The following is a 6,104-nucleotide window of genomic DNA, read 5'->3' as shown; positions in this document are numbered from 1 at the left end:
CCCTCAACCCAGTAGTTTGAGTCAGCAAGGATACAATCCTAAAGGGTTGGATTATTGAAAGATAATTAATTAAGTTATTAATGCGTAATGTGGTAGGCCACTCTTTTGAAGGTGACGTTACCCTCGGCTAAGTAATTTGAGTCAGCAGGGATACAATCCTAAGAAGCTGGATTAATGTTTTAGTAGTAGCTTACATATGAGGGGATCAAGAAATTCGAACCCCCGCCATCCAATACCAGTGGGTATTGAAGGAGGTCCTACTAAGCTTGACCCAGGTCCTTGCAGGATCTATACACTGAACAAGGCAAGACTCTTACCAAACCATTCCCTTAACCCCCGACTAGGTAGCCAACATATCTCCATATAGACCGTAGAGATATGAATGGTGTAAATCTTTTATTTTATATAGACCGTAAAATAACGCCAAGACACCACGGACAAATGATAAGGAAGATTCACCTTCAACATAAGAAACTAGTTATTAAAGTCATTAATACATAACCAAATAAAAAGTGCGAAAAGATAAAAATAAAAAGTATTACACTAAATGCTTGTCTTCACTAAATGATGTAAGAGACTTAGGCAAACATGGCCTTTGATTGTCAAGAACTCTTACTATCAATCTTGGATCCCGAGACTACTACACACACTCTATGATGGATGATGGATGATGGATGATGGTGGTGGATGTGGGTTGTGATGGTGGTGGTGGGTGGGTGAAGTGTGAGAGAGGTGGTTTGCTAAGGGATGAGTTGCAAGTGAGCCAAGCACCCCTATTTATAGCCTGCACAGAAGCCCGGACACGGCCCCGTATCCATTGGGCACGGCTCCGTCTCCACCCATCTTCTCTTTCTTCATTAATTGCAGTTTGTCTGCATTAGTTGACCACGCCCCCGTGTCCGTTGGGCACGACCCCGTGTGCAGAAGCGTATCTGTACTATCAAGATTTTCCTAGATTCTGCGAATCTTAGAGTTGACCACGGCCCCGTGTCCGCTGGGCACGCCCCCGTGGTGGGCGATAGAAGCTTCTATAACTTTGTCTTTTCTGCAGACACTTGGGAACGCCCCCGTGTTCATTGAGCACGAGGCGTGTTCATCCTTCTGTTCTCTTGTTTTTGCTTGGGAGGATGCTGTCTAGGGGTCGGGCATGCCACGTTTATTCCTTTTCTTCTATTTATGTTAGATTTAGCTGGCTTTTTTGCTTCTTTTGTTCATTTGAGCTCATTTAATCCTAAAAATACAAAAGGAAGACAAAAGCACACTCTTTCCAACATTAGTAGTAAAAAGGGGTTAGTTTTATGCCACATTTGATGTAATTTATACGTTGCATTTTATACACATCAAATACCCCCACACTTGAATCTTTGCTTGTCCTCAATCAAAACTCTTTATGATGTGGCTTTACACTCCCAAATGGAATGGGTAGAAAAGAAGGTTTTTGGGCTTGTCATAGAGTATCGGGATTGCAAGATTTTTATTAGGTTTTATTTTTAATTTATTTACAATCCTATTCGTCATGATTTATTTAGAACATTACATAAGATAAATTACTTATTTGAGCATAACATGCCCTTTTAAAATTCCATTTATATACAAGTTCACATACCTCACGGGAGATCACCCAACTCTCGGCCGAAAATGTTTTTTTGTGAAACACTCAAGAGCGGCGTGGAACTTACTTCTACTATATGCTTGCCAAGCAATCAATCCTCCTCCTTTTGCAAATATCAAGAGGACTTTGGGGAAGGGTTAGGCTTGGGTTAAAGGTAGGTGGTTAGGTTAGTGGTTAGTAGAAAAGGGCGAAAGGCGTAAAAAGCGTCGGTTTTCACAAGACTTTTTATTATTTTTTTTCATAACTTTCTATTTTAATGAAGCAATTCTTCAAACAAAGTTCTTTTTGATGAACGTGTTTGTTTTATTTCTTGGCCTAATCATATATATATATATATATATATATATATATATATATATATATATATATATATATATATAATGTAAGTATCTATAGAAAACCCACTTTAATTTAGAAAACCCGGGAAACTCAAAGCTCCCGATGTTTTTTTTTCTTGAAAATATTTACACATGTTCTATACATGTTTTTAAGGGTTTTGGGCAAAAAAATTCAAAAAAGTGCCAAGTAGATATTTTAAAAAAAAAATAAACAAGTTTTGGTGTAACACATGTTACAAATATGTCAGATGAATGTAACATGTGTTACACCAAAACTTGTTTATTTTTTTTAAAATATCTACTCGGCGCTTTTTTGATTTTTTTGCCCAAAACCCTTAAAAACATGTATATAACATGTGTAAATTTTTTCAAGAAAAAAAAACGTTGGGAGCTTTGAGTTTCCCGGGTTTTCTAAATTAAAGTGGGTTTTCTATACATCCTTCCCCTATATATATATATATATATATATATATATATATATATATATATATTGATAAGGAATGTCATACGAAAAACCGAGATTTTTACTAAAATAAAGGGGTTAAAATGAAAAAAGGGTTTTGGTGGGTAAAAGGGTGTTTGTTTTGTGGGTTAAGAAATGAAAAGGTTTAGCCTCAAAGGGGTTAACTAGGGGGATTTTGGGTAGGTGGTAAAAAAAATAATTGTGTAGAAATAAAAAGGGTTAGTCCTAAAGCCTCCATCATTTACTTACTCGGGTTTAAGTTGGTAAGGATCGGGAATGAATCGTCGTGGCAAGTTCTAGAATTGTAAGAAACCAAGCGGCTATTCACACAAGAAACGTAAAATGAGCATTTAATTTAAAGATGTGTATTTGTATGCTCAATAAAGGCTCAAAACTCACTTTTTATGGGAATGGGTTTTTATGTGATCAAGTATATATAATCAAATTTTTAACTAGACTTGTCATGCCGTTTCATAATTTTCTTATGTTGGTTCTTTTTATCACGACGTTATCATTTGTAAATTTGTAAAAATATAACCTTTTTAAAACTTGTAATTCCCAAATTAAACCGAGACAAGTAACAAAAATGAAAAAGTTTTGAAAAAATTTGGGGTGATTAGCGGTTCCAATAGAGTTTTGTGTAAGGCTTGTGATTAGGACTTGCAAAATTCAAGGTTCCAGCATCCCCCCCCCCCCCACACTTAAATTACACATTGTCCTCAATGTGTCCCAAAAATAAGTTTTTAGGTTGATTGAATGTGTAATAGGTGTGTTAATAACAAATTTTAATGTTACTGGCCGTCTGGACACCGGCCCGTGGTGTTCGGGCCCGGCCCCGTGTTCAGGTTGCCAGTAACAGAAATCATAAAAAAGAAACAGAAGCCTGGGAACTGGGGCGTGTTTAGCGAACACGCCCCGTGTCCAGTTACCTGAACTGGGCGATTTCCTGCAGATTGTTCCGCACGAGGCCGTGTTGTGTGGGCACGGCCCGTGCTGAACTTGCTGTAACGAAGAAAAACTATCGGGAGGCTCTATTTTTGTGCATGCGGTGTTGGTTCAAGCTTCCCTTAGTATCCTTCACCATCCCGAGTGTGTTTTATTCCTGAAAATTAAAACTAAACTAGAAAGCATAAAAAGTTATTCTAACTAAACTAAGGATAGTTCCGTGGAATGCCTCCGTGCTGCGCCACGTTTATAAGGGGCCTTGGCTAGACCCAAAGCCAGTCATATGTTACCCAAGTGGGATGTTTTGCATCCCATGTTGCACCGTCGGAGAGCATCATCCAAACTTGAGTCTATGACTTTCATGTAATTGACCGGGTCATCGTCTTCTACTCTCTTGCCAACTCCAAACTTCATTTCCTTGTCCCCAACCCTCAATGTTAGTGTTCCACCATTCATGTCTACCACTTCATGGGCCGTAGCTAGGAATGGCCTTCCTGAGATGAGTGGTACTTCGGTATCTTCCTCCATATCTAGTATGACAAAGTCGGCTGGGAAGACAAATTCGCCAACTTTGACCAATAGATTTTCAACGACACCTTGTGGATATTTGACGGACCTATCGGCGAGTTGTATTCTCATTTTTGTAGGGCTTGTTTTTCCTAGGTCGAGCCGGTTGAACATTGATGCGGGCATGAGGTTGATGCTAGCCCCGAGGTCGGCTAGTGCATTGCGAATGGGAGATTCCCCAATCGAACAAGGGATAGTGAAGCTTCCGGGATCGATCTTATTTTGCGGGAGTTTGCTGAGTAGCAAGGCGGAGCATTCTTTGCTTAAATTAACTAATTGCAATGACTCAATTTTCCTTTTGTGAGTGAGGAAGTCCCTCATAAATTTTGAATATTTAGGCATTTGGGTTAGGACATCAACAAATGGAATATTAACATGCAATTGTTTTAGTAAATTTACGAATTTTGTGAATTGTTCGTCGGTCTTTTGGCGAATTAACCATCCAGGGTACGGAACCGGAGGATTCTTGGTGGGCTCTTGATTTGGTGGAGGAGCCGTCTCTTGTTGTGGTGTTGGTGTGGTTTGGCTAGATCGGCTTTTTTCAATAGGAGGTGATGGAGCCTCCTCAGGACCCACGGTACGGTTTCTCAAGGTGATGAGATGTACTTGCACCTTTGGGTTAGTTTCGGTATTGCTTGGTAACGCACCTTGTGGTCTCTCGAAGAAATTTTGAGCTAGTTGATTTATTTGTTTTTCAATGTTTTGAATACTAGCTTGTTGATTTCTAAAATTCGATTCCAGTTGTTGAAATCGATCCGAGTTTTTCTTTTCGGTGTCGGAGATGAGGTGAGATACGGTATCTTCAAGCCTCTCTCGTCCCCTTTGTTGTTGAGTGAAATTTTGTGACTCGTTTCTCGGTTGTTGAAAGTTTGATCATTGGTTTAGATTTTGTTGGCTACTACTATTGTCGGGTTCTCTCCAACCAAGGTTAATTAGGGTGGTTACGCCACCCTTGGTTGTAGGTATCGTTGAAGGACTCGACGGCCTAGGTCTATTATCAATGTAATTTACCGTTTCCGCTTGGTTATCCATTTCTTTCATACAACTCCAATTTTCATGTGGCCCACCACACCCCTCACAAGCCATAACCGAGGCCATTTTTGCCATTTCTAACTTTTTGATTTTTGAAGAAAGGTCCTCGATTTGAGCTTGTAAAGAAGTGCTTTCGTCAACCTTATGGGCGCCCGGGGCAATAGATTTATTACCTCGGGGAGTGTGCCACTGAAAATTGGTTTGAGCAATTTCCTCAATTTGATTGTATATTTCATTTGGGTGACGATTACCTAAAAGTCCTCCGGAGCTAGAATCAAGTGTTTGTCTTGTGTGTGGCAACAATCCATTGTAGAAAGTGGATACTTGTTGCCATACCGCAAGACCATGATGAGGGCACTTTCTTAGTAGCTCCTTGAACCTTTCCCAAGTTTCATATAAGGATTCCCCGTCCTCTTGTGAGTATGTATTAATTTCAGTCATTAATTTAGCCGTTTTAGCAGGAGGGAAATACTTATACAAAAACTTTTGGGCTAGTTCATCCCAGGTGTTTACCGAGCCAACTAAGAGGGTATTAAGCCAAGCCTTAGCTCGGTCTTTTAATGAAAATGGAAACATTCGAAGGCAGATGGCGTCATTTGATGCTCCATTAATCCGAAAGGTATCACATATTTCCAAGAAGTTAGTAATATGTAAATGAGGATCTTCGTCCGCAAGCCCATGGAAGGTTGCGGAGTTTTGGAGCATTTGTATCAAATGCGGCCGAAGTTCGAAGTTGTTGGCCTCGACATTTGGAGCATTGATAGCGGCGCCGAGATTACCTACGGTGGGACATAGGTAATCCATGAGGGTTTGTTGGTCCGCCATTGGAAGTGGGTCCCCCAAAACTTTCTCTTGGTTTTTAGCTTTAAGTCTTTTTCTTAGAAAGCGTTCGGGTTCGTCTAGGGGTTCTTTTATGTCTCTACTGGAACTGGAGCTCATACACTACGTAGAAACATCAGGTGTGGCGTCTGGGTTCCAAGTCCTGCAATAAAAACACAAAAGAACGTTGGTCAAAAGTTTCACCACGACCCCGTGCTCAGATAACACGGCCCGTGGTCAGAAACACAGTAATTGGTTTCCGGATCCCTGTTACTGGGGAGCTCGACACGTCCCCGTGTTGCACCGACACGGCCCCGTGCTCAACTCT

General features: G+C 40.4%; 1 non-coding gene across 1 annotated transcript; it reads left to right on the top strand.

Moving 5' to 3' along the window:
* The first annotated feature begins 5,297 nt into the window (after positions 1 to 5,297).
* On the top strand, positions 5,298 to 5,404 carry LOC118485984. The gene has a single exon (XR_004877841.1). It is a non-coding gene; the product is annotated as a small nucleolar RNA R71 (small nucleolar RNA).
* Positions 5,405 to 6,104: the final 700 nt, after the last annotated feature.

The sequence above is a fragment of the Helianthus annuus genome, chromosome 13, assembly GCF_002127325.2.
Source record: "Helianthus annuus cultivar XRQ/B chromosome 13, HanXRQr2.0-SUNRISE, whole genome shotgun sequence".
Lineage (NCBI taxonomy): Eukaryota > Viridiplantae > Streptophyta > Magnoliopsida > Asterales > Asteraceae > Helianthus > Helianthus annuus.
The sequence above is the reverse complement of the archived record's forward strand: the minus strand, read 5'-3'. Positions and strand labels throughout refer to the sequence as shown.